Genomic DNA, 16,583 nt, shown 5'->3' with positions numbered 1-16,583 from the left:
TTTTTTGTACCACCAACGAAATTCCGTGAAAATGTCAAATTTTCCCTAATTTTGTTCAATAAAAAACTTTAACATTAGAGTAACTTTTACCATAAGAGCAAGTACGTGCGACCCCAGTCGTGCAATTTATTTTTTTTGGAACTACACCTTTTTATTCCTACAAAATATTTTTAACCCCTGCACGACCCCACAGTTCTACAAATCCCTATCATACAATAAAATCATGCCATGCAGACAAACATCTCCTTTTAGCATAATAAACGTCAATGTAATAAATGCCATATACACAAACATAACACGTAATCAAAATTAAAAAGAAACTAAGAATAACTATATTGTGTATGATGTCGGTTGACTCGTTTGGTTAAGTTCTTAAACGTTCGTTTGCCTTCGTCCCCTTTATTTTTTTTTAATGTCTTGTGTGGGTTCTCAATCTCTGTCTCAGCTACTAAATAATAAAAATCTTCTTTTCCACTTCGCTAAATTGCTCTCTTTTATAACTCTCACGCCAAAACCTCTCTCTTTTAAACATTTGCATTCCTCAATTTATATGCAGTTAAACAATAAAATACAACAAAATCAACAAAAGAATTAAATCCCTTAAATACTTAAACATGGCAATGCTCTCAACCAATTTTAAATTCTTCATTTTTCTGCCACTTCCCCCGCCCCCTTCCCTACACTCTCTCTAAAAACAACCAACTTAATAATAATAATTGTATCTAGATACATCATCCATCAAGGCAAAAGGCTATAGGGACACACAGCACAGGAATGGCAATGGCAAATGGAATAATACCCTCTGCTGTGTGTTATTATATATCAACATTCAACACACTAAGTATCTCGTTCCTCTCTTCTCTCTCTTGTGTGTCGAAGTTGGATTTCAATTATACCCAAAGAGGATATAAAGCAGGGCACAACGATGACGACGAAGACCAAAGACGATGAACGATTATGGGGCAACAATGATGATGAAGTTGTATATTCCGAGAGAAAGAGAAGGACGAAGGAAAGACGCACTATAAAACACAAAACGGAACGAAACCCCAAATATCAAATCCTGAGCTCTCGAAACAACGAAGCAACTATAAGACTCCTATAATGCTTCCAGCAGCATTCTTCAACTTGCGACAGTCACTTCTGCCACACAAATTCTTACTGCTTACTCTGATACTTCTTCTGCTGCTGCTTTCTGCTGTCTCACTGATATTCAACTTTGTATGAGTAATCAATTTATATACAGCGAGAGATGTCGACGAGATACAAATACACCCTTAAAATATGAATCCTATAAGATATTTTAACAGCAAGCAGAGAAGCAATAATAATAAAATAATAGGCCGTATATTATGTTTGCTTTCCGAATGAGCAGGCAAATCGTTTCAGTTGTAAATTGACGTTTGAGTTAGCTGCCAGTTCGGTTCATATTTATAGTCAATTCAGTCAAGATACTTTACAAGTCTCGGAGAAAATTTGCTATAAGAATCTCTCGCACACACAACAACAAAAACGATATAAGTGGATAAAAGGTAGAAGCAATAAACGACGACCTAAAGAAAAAGGAAATCAAAGCAAGAAGATTGTTTGAGAGAGTGGAGAAAACTATTAAAGAGGGTTTTCTCCACCCCCAACCGCACACACCATCATCATCACCATCATCATCCAACAACAACAACAACACAGAAAAACCCCCTCAACACACTTTTCAAATTCAAAAAGAGTATCTTTTTGCTTGATATGTGTTTTGTATGTTTTGTATCTTGTATCTGCCTGCTGCAATGCACATTTCAAATCACATGTGGGGAGAACAGACAACACTGAATCAGCTGTGTTGTGTGCTCTGCTCTTTCAAAAATTGAGTTAGTATTAGTGTGATTCACTCTGTGTAGTAAACAAAAAAAAGTATCTTCCAGATACATTTTATATTAGATGAATTTCCCATTCAGATTTTTGTTCGTTGGCTTGGCCCCGGTTGGTTCGGTATATCCAATTCGATAAGAGTGAATGAATCAGTGTTTGTAGTAGGTATAAATGTATCTTGTATCTCACTCGCAAAGAGATAGATACTTTATGATATTCGAATTTAATAGTCGTGCGCCAACATAATCGCTAATAGTCTGTCGCTTGGAGTAATTGGTGTAATAAGTGGACTGTGTTGTGTATCTAGTTGTTCTTCGGGGCTCGGGTTCGCGTCGTTGTGTGTATATTTTGTATCTATTAGATACTCTATCTATCATTCAGTTGTATTATTGTTATTATATTATATTATTACTATTTGAAAGGGGGGTTTTCTTCTTGTCTGGCAATACTGCATCAACATGTTGATAATAATGTAAAAAAAATGTTGCTAAGATATTTATAATGTTGATATGGTTAGTGTTTGTGTTTATGATGTTGTTGTTCGTTGATGTTGATGATGATGATGATGATTGTATAGCGATGATGATGATGTTGATGATTATATTTCGTTTTTATTATTATTACGGTTTTTGTGAGACGAAACAGCGGGTGTCAATTGTGTGCTAATTGCATGTGAGAGATTGTTTTTTGATCTCATTTCGTGTCTAGAGAGTGCGGTGGTGCTACCGTTGTTGGTCGTTTTTCGTTCATCATATTTATTTGGTCGGTCGTTCGGTTGGTTGGTTGGTTTGTTGGGTGGATTGGATATAAACGCGGATGACAGACAGACAAACAGACCAAACGGTTGTTGTTTGGTTTTAAGATAAATTTTTTCATCTTTTTTTTTGTTGCTGTTGTTGTTGGATGGTTGTTGGTTGAAGTTGAGAGTTCACTGATATTAGAGAGAGAGATAGTTAGTGTGTGGTTGGGGGTTCTATTTTTTTTTTTTTTTTTTTTTGTTTGTGGTGTTTTCTGTTGGTTCCTCGTCTCGTTTATTATTGTGCGTTCTTGTTCGTCATCATAATCATCATCGTCATCATTGTCGGAATCTTTATTCTGGAAAAAGATACAACAACAATAAAGTTTTTTTTTATTACGAACCACACAGAGAGTGTGAGGTTTTTGTCCCCTAGAATTTTTTTTTTTTGGATTTTGAAGAGAATATTGTGTGTGCTCAATTAATTTTGGGTTTTTTTTTTCTGTTTCGGATTCACACTTTTGTTGTGTGTCATTTTGAGTGATTCGTGTGTTTGTTAATCAACCCATCAAAAAAGTTGAGATACAATTTTTTGTGTGCCTATGCCTACATATGGATGGATTCAATGGATCGTTATAATTATTTTTTTTTTTTGTATTTATTCTTTAATAGAGAGTTGTTTGTACTATACAATAGCTATAGAAACAATGTGACGGCGGCGCCGGGAATTAATGAATAATTACATATAAATGTTATTTTTTCACGGATAATTGATTGTGCCAATAAAAATTGAAAAAAAAAAAAAAAAATTAAGTGGTTTAATAATAATAATAATATCTGTGGTGAGAAATTAATTTTTCAAAAATATTTAAAAAAAAAATACAGATAATTTAATAATAATTGTATTTGTGGTTGGGGAAAGAATTGTATTTTTTTCTTTTCTGATTGTTGTGTTGGATTTTTACCTACCTGCATAAAAAAAAATGAAACATTAAATTGATGCTCTCTCGGATATATTAATTTATAAAATCAATAAAACGATTTATATGTTTGCGCGCCCAAAAGAGGATTAATTTAAAAAAAAAGAAGCAAACATATTACCAACTCAATAATCAACGTTGGACAGAAATTAATAAAAAAAAAAAAATAAACAACATAATCGGATATTTAATTTTGTTGATTCCAGAGTGGTCTTTGACTGTGTGATTTATAATTTTTGTTTCTCGCAGTAATTAAGGTGAGTTTTTTTTTGTGATTGCTGATTTCTTTTTATTATAATCAGAGGTTTATGGACCTTTTTCATTTTTTTTTGTTGTTGTAAAATGTTTGTGGCAATTAATACGAAAGGAAATAAAAGTATGTTTTCAATGTTCCGACGGCAAAAGTTTGTTTTTGAAAATTGCTGGTTAAGGTTATCCCATACTATGTTATTATTAGCTCATGAACTATTTTCTATTTAAATTGGAATTGTTTAGTGAATAGAACCCAATTTTGAAAGTTTTTTTTGTGACATTCACCGATAGCAATCATTACCAATTATTGATAGATGCCATCAAAATATAAAGATCAGGCAATATTCTCGAAGATTTTAGCAGCTCATTTTAAAACTCTATTGTCGACCGAGTGAAATACCTACTTTCACATTCGTATTATACAGAAGACATACATTCATAACCTTGAGAAGTGAACTAAAAAAACTCAACACATCAGGAAGTGAACAATTTTAACCATTTATAAAACTACACCCCGGATCTACCCTTCAATTTTTACCAAAGCATTCATTTTCACAGTTTTTAAAAAAGTAGGTATTAGGTATAATCAAACTCAAAAACTTTAGTGAAAATAATATATTCTGAATTTCCAAAAAGAGATATTTGCTGGGATTCTCTGTGAAAGACTATAGGTACAACTGAATTAAAATAATTAATGTTCTGAGCGTTTTCCAAACCTTACATTTGTACCTACTAGATTCAATACAAATCAAAAGGCAATAATAAAAATTTAACATTGATAAAAAGATTTTTTGATTGTTTTGTTAATTTTAAATATGTATTTGATACAAGCCGTAACAAACAATAAAGGATTATTGATAAGAAGACATCGTTTGTTAACAGCATTAAATGTTTACTCAGTAATACGAGTACCAAAAATACATATAAACATAAACCATAAAAATACATTTGGGGGCCTCTGTTATTCGTTGTCTTTTTAGTTATGATACTTTTGATATCCTTTCATGCGCAATCTTTACGGAAACTCTTATTTAAACCGAAGACGCCTCAAGACTTTGTAACGAGCAAATTAACAATTTAAATGCTACAGTTATTCTATAACCTAATTTTTACTAAGTACGTTCAAAAAAGAATCGCAACGGCAAAGTTAATGATATAGAATTTGACAAGTGTATGTAATGTAGATGAAATTTTCTGAAAAGCAACTGATCAACACTGAATGAAAAAAAATCTTTTTTCTAAATCGTGCTTTAAAAAAAAAAGGAATTACTACTGTTGGATTAAAGAGCCCAATCCATAGAATCCGTTGCGTGCGGTACGTCGAAGTTTTCAACTGACAGCTCGATAAAATACACACCTTCTTATGGGAAGCGACCCATAAGCGACGGATCGGAATGATGCCGACGGATTCGACGGAAGAAGTAGCTCAACTTTCTACTTTTTCACCCGTCCTATCTTTTGACCTTGTTGGGTCACCCCTTTCTGTCCCATCCTTCAATTTCAACGTGTTGATTGATGCAACGCACGCAACGGATTCTATGGGTTTGGGCCTCAATTTTACTATATATTTTTTATCGTTTGAGCACTACAGGGAGAAAAAAGAGTACCTTAAAACATGATGTCCACTTTTAATCCCACCTTTTTAAAATAATATGATTTTCGCTTGAAATAAGCGGAATCCGCTCAAAGTGAACTTCATTTCATTTTAATAGGAATTTTCATCTTAAAACTTCAGCTTTGTTTTTTATCATACCAACTTTATACTGCGAAATACCCTGGTGGCAAAGCACTCGCCTAGTGACCTAAGAAATGTTGGATGGATAACCAGTGGCTGTCAGATTTTTTTTTTATTTATTAGAATGTCTGCACCCAAAAATGAGAGGATTTTTATCTTCAATTAACTGGATTTCATCCGCTTGTTTTTAGGTTGTCTTTTATCTCCATATACGAAAAACTGTTCAATAAAATTTGTTTTCCAAGTGTTCGAAATAAGGTAGGCCCTTATTGTTGTGCCCTGGGTTTGTCGTTTGTGTGAACTGTACGACATCTCCAGATATGCTATAAAAGATCATGCTATACAATAAAAAATGGTATTTCAAATCATGCTTTTCCTCAAACTAATAAGCTTTTGTGTTTCAAATCATTCTTCAAATTGATTTTTTTTATGTTCGTTAAGGATTAAAAAATCGTAGCTTTTTCAATCAAGTGTCGTAAAAGAATTTGAAATCAAATACATAAATGATAGATTAAATAAGTAATACTCATAAGTCTCTTCTGGATTCAATTAATTTCAACTGAAATATTGGTGATTTGTTTACTCGACTATCTTTTTTATTACCTATTTATGCTTAGAAAGTTTTACAAGCATTTCCATCTACCTTCGATGTACTTCGATGTCAATCTGAAAGTTTTCGTAGCATTTCCAGATTCAGGTGCTCAGAACTTGTTCGATAATAGGAATCAGGAACAATTTTTAAATCAATAATTTAAAAAACTCTATGCAATTTCAAGCACAAATAACACACTAATCGATCGGAAACCAGTAAAAGAATATGTTTTACAAAGTAGTCACACAAAAAACATTGAAATTTTCGTAGCTTTTTTCAAATTTTGAAAAAATTCCAAAGAAACATAATTTGGTTTCTTTGGAAATCTGGTTTCTAGAAGATAAAATTTTCTAGAACATAAACGCAGATGCAGTTGGGAAAACTTTGTGAAAATTGAGCCAAAGGCCTTCAGCTTGAGACTGGTGCCAAATCAAAGCTGAAGGCTACTGCATACACAGAATAAAGTGTGTGAAAAAAAGTTTTCCAAAACGAAGTAAAAGCAATTTCCCTGAATTGAACTTTCAAAGCATACATAGGTACAATAGTTTGAACTCGAAACTCTTGTTAATGCCATTATAGTTTCTTATAATGTTAACAAAAGCGTTACAAAATATTTGTATCATTTCGTTGTGATTAGTCGCTGAAATGAAAAACGTAGGCGTATACATATAATTGAGTGAATTATTTAACGATTGTTGCAATTTGACTAATAAGAATGTTCTATCTTGTTTTTGTATGAAATCTTTTCTGAAAACAAAAGTATTGGTGATACAAATTTAAGTACCTAAGGAAGCAAAAAAAAAACAAACAAGACAACTAAATTTAAAAAACTGACCACTTGATTAACATAGGAATTTACATCAATTCAATTTGTTGTTTGTTTGACGTTTTGAAGTATGCACTCATTTGTCATTATTGCGAAAAAATGTTGACAGTTGATTGCAATCTCAGTTATGAATTTCATCAGAAATTATGCTGGTAATAATTGAGTATTACGAGTTAGTACCAGTACCTATTAAAAAAAAAACCGCTGGCGGCATCATTCACAATTTGCAACAATTAGCAGTGAATAAATATTTTCCGTCGGCAAGTCATAGTTTACAGTGGAGTTTCTAAAAAAAAAATTCTCAAGACAAGCACAAAAATTAAATCAAAATCTTCAAAAAATTAATTTTAAATTTCGACCTAAAGAAAGGTAAAACTTTAAGAAAGCAAATGAAAAAATTCTATAATCTTACAAATGATACAACTTGCGTTTTGTCGCAAGACAATTATCATACGAAATACGGAGAAAGCACACACAAATTTAATTAACAGATTGAATAATCTGACTAAACCTCAAATAGCTGTAACCGATTTAGTGCGAGCGATTGTGAATGTGTGTGGGCAAATCCATCCATCTGCTGCGAAAATTCAACAACGGCATTGTTTTGGTTACACCGCAATGAATTCTCCTTATATGTAGCCTCAACATCACGCAGTCAGATTTAATAATTGATTCCATAGAAAATCCACCTCCTACTCCCCTCCTCTTATTCGATTGACTCCCCCCCCCCTCCCCCTTCAAATAGGTCCATATGAGATAATCACTCTGCACTCCCTCTAATCACATTCACGATATACAAAATTTACAACCTCAATTACTTCAGAGTAATCGAATTGACAAATGCCATTTATTTGTCAACCAACCACACAACCACAAAGGGTACCTACACGACAACACTCAATCCCCCACAATCGCAACGCATCTATATACTTTTTGCACACAAATTCAAGCGGCGAATTAATCCGAGACTCTTGAAAAAAAAAGTAGTATCTACGAACAACACAGCTCAGGAGCATATCCGTGTTGTTTCTCTCTCTTTCTCTATTTGCATGAGTATTGAGAAGAAAAAATACACGTGAAACGTAATCGGCCAACACAGCGATAGTCGTGGCGAGACGATGTCGAAGTGGAAGTTAAAGTCGAAGTCTCTTAAGTCGTCCCGCCGCCGCCATCCACCACCACCAAGGCTCTGCCAGCTGCCTGGCCTGTCAGTCTTTAAGAAGCTTCGCCGACAAAATGCAATGAGCAATCAACGGCGAACGACTTAAGAAGTCTTACGGCTTAAACGGTCAAAGACAAGACGCAAACCAAACGAGTACGAACGATCACGACAACGATAGCATTTGGAATCGCAGGCAGAACCTACATTCCCTGCCTCAGATATTATCTGCCTAGCTAACAAGATAACTAGTTCCAGTGCGCTCTTCTAGCCCGCACCTTTCTGCTTGCTGCCCGCCACCGCAGACATTTCGCTAAGTGACTTCATTCAGTATCAATTAACTTTTGCGGCAGAAATAGAAATCCTCGTTCCACACCGCGCCACACCGTGCGCCATGCCGCACAACGTGAATCGCATGCCTCATAATGCAAATCACGGGACGACACGGTGCGTGGGGCCGGGCGGTCGGTCGTTCAGTCGGCAAAGCGGACTTGGGTATAAATGCGGGGTGACAAGGGCACAAATAAATCAACATGCATATTTCATTAGGTAAATTGTCGGTCTGTTGGAATCCATTAAGCGAGAGCAACAAAAGCCAAAGCTAAAGCGAAAATAACAACAACAACAACAACAACAAACAAACTACCAACAACAACAACCAACAACAAATTGAAATAAAATCGAACGGCAAAGTTATATTACACGCCATCAATCAAAAGCGTTTTTATTGTGGGAATTTAAGCATTTTTTTTTCTCCTTCGTCCTTCCCTTTTTTTTTTGTACTGGGTTCGGTTGGTTTTCTGACTTTTTTCTTTGTTGCTCTTTTTTGTTTTCTCCTTTTTTGTCGGTTGTATCAGTCATAATGACGCGCTCTCTCTCCATTATACGACTCAATCCGGTGCAATTAATCTACGTGCTATAAACTATTCGTTTAAAAAAAAAAATTATATAAAATATATATAAAAGAGGTGGAACTCAAGACGTCCGGAGAATGGGCAGGGTTGTGGAAGCTGGAGATTGCAAGGCAAGGCAAGGCTGTCGCCTTTCTTGGGAGAATTGATTTTTTATTCAATGTTTTTTCTTTGTATTCAAAATGCCAGATTCCTTGGGAGAACAGTGGGGTGGTTGGAGGATATAAGTGGATTTGTTAATGGATTCGGAATGGAATAACTATACGGGATTGAATTCGAAGAACATTTGAAGAAAAGCCACAAATCCTAACCATTTGGCTAAATTATACATAAGGTGTAAATTTTTACCAGTTTAAAAGAGAAGCACAACACCAGGAGCAAATTCTGTATAATCTTTGTATCAAAGAACAAACTGATTAACATAATGTAAAGCGAACTCCAATTGCTTTTTTTTAAACCTGCCTGGTTTGATTGCCCTAGTCTAGTCTTTCTTTCTCTAGCCCACCCTTAGTTCTAAAATTATAAAGGAATTTTTTTTTTTTTTTTCACCTCAAAAGTAACAACAAATATTTTTTTTTACTCAGTGTAAAAATTGTTGGTTTTGCACTGTTGTTCGTTTGCTCAACATTAGCCTGGATAGTGCAACTTTTTGTTCTTTTTTTCACCATATATTTTTTTTTTCAAAAGATACAATAAAAAAATGAAAAATTATGATTTTTATTTCCTATGAAAAAATCGTTAGTTCAAAAACGTATTTTGGTTGCCCAAGCTTAGCCTAGGATAGCCAACTTTTATTTTCACCATCCTACCCTTAGATTTAAAATTATAGAAGCATTATTTTGTATACACCTCAAAAACTACAAAAAAAAAATGTGTTTGTTCAGTGTAAAAATTGTTGATTTATCACTATGGTTCGTTTGCCCAAGAATAGCTCAGGCAAAACCATCATTGCTTTTCGTCATCCCAACTATAGTTATAAAGGCCAACTATAGTTTCATTAATTTTTTCGAAAAAAGTACGCATACGCCACAGTGACCTTTTTTTTAAATTTATAATTTGGAAAAAGTAAATCCTCTGGTGTGAACACTTCCCCTCAAATGTTATTTAAAGTTTTTTATTTGACTTAGAATTCTTATTTGAGTGAATGTAGTCCATATAATATTCCTGTTCAGAAGCTTAAGTTGATTTGTTTTATTTCACCTTAAAGACAATTAAACAAAACACAAATATTTTTCAATTGTAAAAATCATTGATTTTTTTTTTTTTGTTTGCCATGCTTAGTATAATTAATGTATCTTAACTTTATTCAAAAATAACAACAAATATAAAATGGTGTGTGAGGTGATTTCTATTTCAGTAGGTACATAATAGTACTTTTTAAATCTTTCTCAACTTACCATGCTAATTCCAACAAATTCTATGACATGACAGTAAAAAATATGACAGTAAAAAAACATTTTTTCAAGTTATACTAACTTCTTAAAATCAATAGTTCCAACAACTAATATCACTATTTTTCGTTAGCTCACCCTTAGTTAATTGGAAAAAAGTGTAAATTTAAAAGTGATAATTTTTACACTGACAAAAAATTTGTTTTATTATTTTTAAAAGGTTACCTAATAAATTGGAAGTATGTTTTTTTTTGTCATAATTTTTGAACTAAGGATGGGCTTACTAAAATTACCATGGTTAATTGAGAAAAAGTGTAAAAAGACAATTGTTTGGGTAACTTTAAATCCAACTAATTTTGTAAGAGATAAAAATAAAAAAATAAAAAAATTGTGTTTTAGCATTTTTCTCAATATTTTTGAGATTATTTAAAAAACTGATTTTAGTAAAAGTTAGTAGCTAAGTAAATATTTGAATTACCTAAAGCTTTTGTATTGAACTGTTTTCAAATACCTACCATTTATCTAAAATTTTCCCACCATCATATGCTGCTAATAATTATTTTTTCAACTTTAACCTTTTGAAAACCGGATTGGCACTGGTCTATCAGTATTTTCCTTACAGTTAAAAATGTATCAATGTTAAAATTATGAAAGAAAAATAGCGAAAAAATACTTCAACTTAAGGGAGGAAATCCCTCTGGACGACAGCTTTTTCAATAATTTTTTTTGGAAAACCGAAAGTATTTATTGAAATTTGGAAAAGTATATGATATTATTCACATTATGAAGTATTGACACAATTTTTTGAAGTAAAAAAATACAAAATGGCGGCTCTACAGCTCTTTAAAGTTGACGCCTTGAGTTTGCGCCGTGCAATACCAAGGTTCAGAAAATTATTTATAATCAAAATCATTTATTTTTTCAATTAAATATATTTATACGCATTGCATGAACCTAAATTTAATAAAGAAAAGTGTAAAATAAAAATTAGAGACCATAAAAACGAAAAAACACAATGTTTTTTTTATAAACAAATTGTAAAAAAAAAATATTTATTGTAAAAAATTTATTGAACTTTTAGGTTCATGCAATGACCAATGAATTAACGAGTAATTTACAATTTATTTCAAGTCGATAGCTTCATTAGTTTTTGAGTTACGTTGCATGGAGCGGGAAAATGCGTTTAAAGTTTTCGTTTTTGTACCGTGGTAGGTTCGGAGCGCATGGGTTTAGGGAATATCTATAGACTTTTGAGGCTTCATTTAAGGCTAACACCACTGAAAATAGTTTCTTCGATTGTTAAATGATTTAATTAGGCGACAAAAAATAATGCAAAAATAAAAAATTTCAGAGGGATTTCCCCCCTTAACCAAAAAAAACGATGCTATTTAGCTTATATGTCACTTCCAAAACTATATCGCTCTTGTATTTGAACTGCTATTTAGAATCATACAAATGGTTATTCGAAAGTTATTTGAAATTTTGGTTTTGAAACTTTCGATGTGTTGGTAGTTTGGCCCTTAGTACATTGCAAAGGTGTAATGTGGATCCTAACTTAAAAAATATGTGGTTTTAGAATAAAATAAAAAATTTAAATGTAAGATCATCAAAAAAAAAAAGAAATCATGTGTGCAATTCACACGTGGTTGAAGTGAAACCTTAAAAATCATTTAAAAAAAATCGAAAAATATAACTTTTTTTTATTCCATCACTTCTTTTATATGACAACCTACAATAAATTTTATACCATCTGAAAGCTTATTGTTTCAAAATATTTATATCGAGATCGACCATGTCTATTAGACTGATTCAAAAAAAAAAATTTTTTTGTTCAAAGCATTACCGAAAATATTGTTGGAAATGACGAAAAAAAAATACTGTAAAAGTTTCAGCCCTTAATATTAACATTAAGTACCGCCGCATCGCAAATTTCTATTTCCCATATGATTTACATGGGAAAGATTGTGTTTTTGAGTTTAGAATTTTATAACTTTTTAACGGTTCATCGAAAAGGCTAGATTTAATCATTTTCTAAATTTTATAAATACAATTTTGTAGAGCGTTCAATTTTATACAAGAAAAAAACTCAAAAACACAATCTTTCCCATGTAAATCATATGGGAAATAGAAATTTGCGATGCGGCGGTACTTAATGTTAATATTAAGGGCTGAAAGTTTTACAGTATTTTTTTTTTGTCATTTCCAACAATATTTTCGGTAATGCTTTGAACGAAAAAAAAAAATTTTTTTTGAATCAGTTATGGTCAATTGATTTTTCGTGTCGCTTTTTCGTTTCATCTTGTTTCAAATCACTACGATACTAAAGAAGTTTTCACTTCAAAAACCTTAAAATGTCACTAATATTTATAACAGTGATTCATAGTGTTGTGGAGCACTCTATTCTCTAATAAAGTTCCGTTACCCTTAAACTAGTAAACCAAAAAAAACTTCTTTTATTCATTAGTAACAAAACCAACAACCAACTACTTTCAATTATAATTTATTCATCAAACAATGTATCTTGTTAATTGAAGTAATCTCTTTATGGTTAAAACATTCTGCAAAACAAAACAAAGCACAAACACACACACATATCCATATCTTACAATCTGTCAGAGCAGAGCACCTATAAAGACATGTACTTAGCAGTCAATTGTTGGCCCATTACCAATTATAACCTCCATCACCATCAGTCCCCACTGTTTCGCAAAAAAAATATATCAAGAAAGAGTGCTCCATAACAATAAAAACAACAACAACTGTTGCTAAAAAAAAAATCTTTTTACGCTAACGGGAACGGGTTCGCCTTCGCCAAACATCATGATTTTATTTTACGCTTTTGTAGAAGTCGGAGTCGAATATATCTGTATCTACTTTATATCTCTCTGTATCCATGGCGTCATCTCATCACGAGAGGAGGTTGAGGTTTTATTATGCATTTAACTCGAAAAGTGCCGGTGCCACCAATGGAATCGTATATATAAAAATGTAGGAAGGTAGAGAAGCACGTTTAGCGGCTTTTTTTTGTATTTTTAACCGTCAGATTGAATTGAATTGTGTTTTTTTGTTTGTTTAATATTTGTTTTAATACCTTCTTCGCCATTTAATTTTTTTTTAATTGTCCTTTTACATGCTCTTCTTTAGGTATTTAATGTTTTAATAAGGGCAAGTCGTGGATTTGTTAATAAAAAATACATTTCGGGATGTCTGTAGGTTCTCATTATTGATATAGAAAATCAAGTTTAATTTCCTTTTTCCTTATAATTATTCAATTTTATTTTAAATGATTTTCTACAAGAACTACTTTCACAGGAATTTCAAAATACTCGTCTGTTGTTCAACATTTTGGAGATATCAGCCTTACAAGTCCATATTTTTATATTTTATCAAACTTGATTAGTAAGTTACTTATATTAAAGGTAGTTGGTTTGGTACCTGTGATGAGAACAAAAATAAAAAAAGTTTATAAACAAAATGGAGACAACATTAAAAATTTAAAATCTTTAAAATTTAAATAGGACAACGAATGTAAAGAGGAAATAGATTTCAACATTTCTATGCATTTTGCAACTTTGAACTTTAATTTTGCAAATTTCATTTCACCAACCACAAATCTGCAAAGCACAAAGTAGATGGCGCAAAGATCTGCCAAATTTGTATAAAAAAATCTTTGATTTCGTTAGTTCAAACAAAAAGGAGCTTAGGAATGGTCAGAGGCGTACGTTGAGTTGCTGGGGCCACGGGGCAACACTAAATTTTGGGTCCCCTTTAATATTAATATTTGCCCCTTTGATATAAAAAAAAAAAAAATTAAAAAGTACGTATACGCCATACTTCTTTTTTTTTGTGAAGTATCATTTGTTAATCGCTAAGATTTTTAAAGTAATATTTGTTGGGGTCCTTATATAAAATTTAATTTTTCTTCAAAAATGCAATTTATTTTTTGGGGCCCCTGAGGTACCTATTAATTTTTTTGAGACGAAATATTATGTATTATACTAAAGAAAGTAATTTGTCTCTTTTTGCTTCGTTACTTTTATAATAAGTTGCCTTCTCTGCATTGGGTCCAGTCGGGGCCCTATCGTCGGTCGGGGGCCCCGGGGCACCGCCCCGCTTGCCCCAATAGCGTGTACGCCACTGGGAATTTTATTCAAATGTCGTATAGTTTTGTATTAAAGGGACGACCATAGTTACTTATTGTAACATAAGTCTCCTCTAGCGTTGAAAAGCAAACCACCTTATTCAAAATAAATTGTCATTCAAAATATGATAATGTTTATTAAAGTTATTTTAAATATATAATACAAAACAATTGCAATCACAATCGCAAGTTAAAAGAATGATTAATTTTAAAATTCGATTATTTTCTTCTTAAAAAAAATTGCAGCTTAGCTACATTTCAAATAACTATGACCAAAAAAATAACAAATGATAAAGTAGAGTACAAAAATTAACAATATTGTTATTAACTTCTTTAAACAATAAAAAGGAGCTGAAACAATGTAAATACATTGTTAACTATGCAACTTTTCAAACTACGGCTGAAAATAAAAGGTTCCATTATTCGTTGGTGAAACGCCCGCACTTTTAACTTTGAAAAAAAAAATATCAAAAAGCTGGGACTTTTAAATTTTGGTGAAACACTTTGCACTTTTACTTTTCATGAAAGTATTATTTTGTAAAGTTGCAAAGTGCAAAGTGGTTGGTGCAATTGGGCCTTGGATTAATTTGACATCAGATTTTTCTATGAAGTGCAATAATTTTCAAACTGAATTTTTTTTATTATTTATTTGTATCGAAATTAAATACAGCAACTTAAGATTTGCCTAACCCTCTACCGCATACTAACCCATATATGGTTTATTGATTTCATATCGATTTATTCTTGTTATATTGCACCAAATGTCAAAAAGAAAAAACTTTAATAAGACTATTTTTTTATAATTAACCGGTTTTTCAGTAAGAGAGTCGTGATTCTGAAATAAACTCATTGTTTCAAGAGCATGTCTAAAGTGCAAATCAGTGAATAAAAGTGTGAAATACGTAAGTTGCATCCAATTAAAAATAAGTTTCGTATGAATTTATTATACTTTTATATGTTTAAGAAGTTTGTTTTTTGTTTTTTTAATAATTTTTGTCTTTTTTTTGCGTTTTTTCCAAAACACCATATATGGGTTATCATGCGTTAGAGCTGGGCAAATCGTTAATTTCAAAAGATCGAATCGTTCAAACCAAAGATTCGGTCTTTTCTATCAATCGTTCTTTCGTTCATTTATTCGAAACCATTTCTTTTTCACTCATTTCGTTCTGAAAAATGAGAGAAGAAACAAGAAATCGCATATAACTTTACATATTAACATTTCAATGCAACCATATAAAACAATTTTTCGTTTATATTTTCTATGAGAGTTTTTTAAAAATTTAATTATCTCCACTTTTTTTTTGAAAATATATTTTTGGAAAATTTTAATGGTAACTTTGATTATCAGTAAGGCATTATGTCTCCGCCAAGTTCAAAACGTCGAAATAGATACATCAAAAATAAAAAGAGGTCAAGGTCAGATATTCGATAGAAATTCCCAATCGAATCCGATTCGATTCAAACTCTGAACCTGCTTATATAAACTTGTATCAGTTGTATGCATGGAATCGAAATGATGATTGAGAATGAATGGAATGAACGAAATCCGAGTTCTGAGAGATTTTTTAGATGACTTTTGATTGTGAACGATTTGGATGAACAAAACGTTCTTTTCCACTTCGTGGTTTTTGATTGTAAACGATTTGGATGAACGAAACGTTCTTTTCCACTTCGTGGTTTTTGATTGTGAACGATTTGGATGAACGAAACGTTCTTTTCCACTTCGTGGTTTTTGATTGTAAACAATTTGGATGAATGAAACGCACTTTTCTACTTCGTACTTTCTTATTTTATGAACGAGATTGATATAAGGATTGATTGATTTGGTTTATAGTGATTGCAATCACTCAGAATTTTCGGTGAACGGGTCAAAAAGACCGAATCAATCACGATTGACACAGCTCTATCATGCGTTGGCGACTTACATTACTGATTTTTGTGGGAATTTTTTTTTTTTTTTTTTGTAAAATAAATTGGAAGACTTTCTATGGAAAAAA

The 16,583-nt window shown here is 32.1% G+C and overlaps 1 protein-coding gene across 5 annotated transcripts in view; it reads left to right on the top strand.

Moving 5' to 3' along the window:
- Positions 1–1,379: 1,379 nt before the first annotated feature.
- The window catches only part of LOC129917253 (H2.0-like homeobox protein), a 105,532-nt gene continuing 90,328 nt past the window's right edge, over positions 1,380–16,583 (top strand). Inside the window, exons 1-2 of one of the 5 annotated variants that reach the window (XM_055997674.1) lie at positions 1,381–1,532; positions 3,272–3,836. The gene's annotated coding sequence lies outside the window, so the exon portion shown is untranslated. Of the gene's footprint in view, positions 1,533–2,591; positions 3,837–16,583 lie in introns of those variants that run through there. The other 4 variants (XM_055997673.1, XM_055997675.1, XM_055997677.1 and 1 more) reach the window with 4 other exon arrangements.

Source organism: Episyrphus balteatus, chromosome 3, assembly GCF_945859705.1.
Source record: "Episyrphus balteatus chromosome 3, idEpiBalt1.1, whole genome shotgun sequence".
Lineage (NCBI taxonomy): Eukaryota > Metazoa > Arthropoda > Insecta > Diptera > Syrphidae > Episyrphus > Episyrphus balteatus.
The sequence above is the reverse complement of the archived record's forward strand: the minus strand, read 5'-3'. Positions and strand labels throughout refer to the sequence as shown.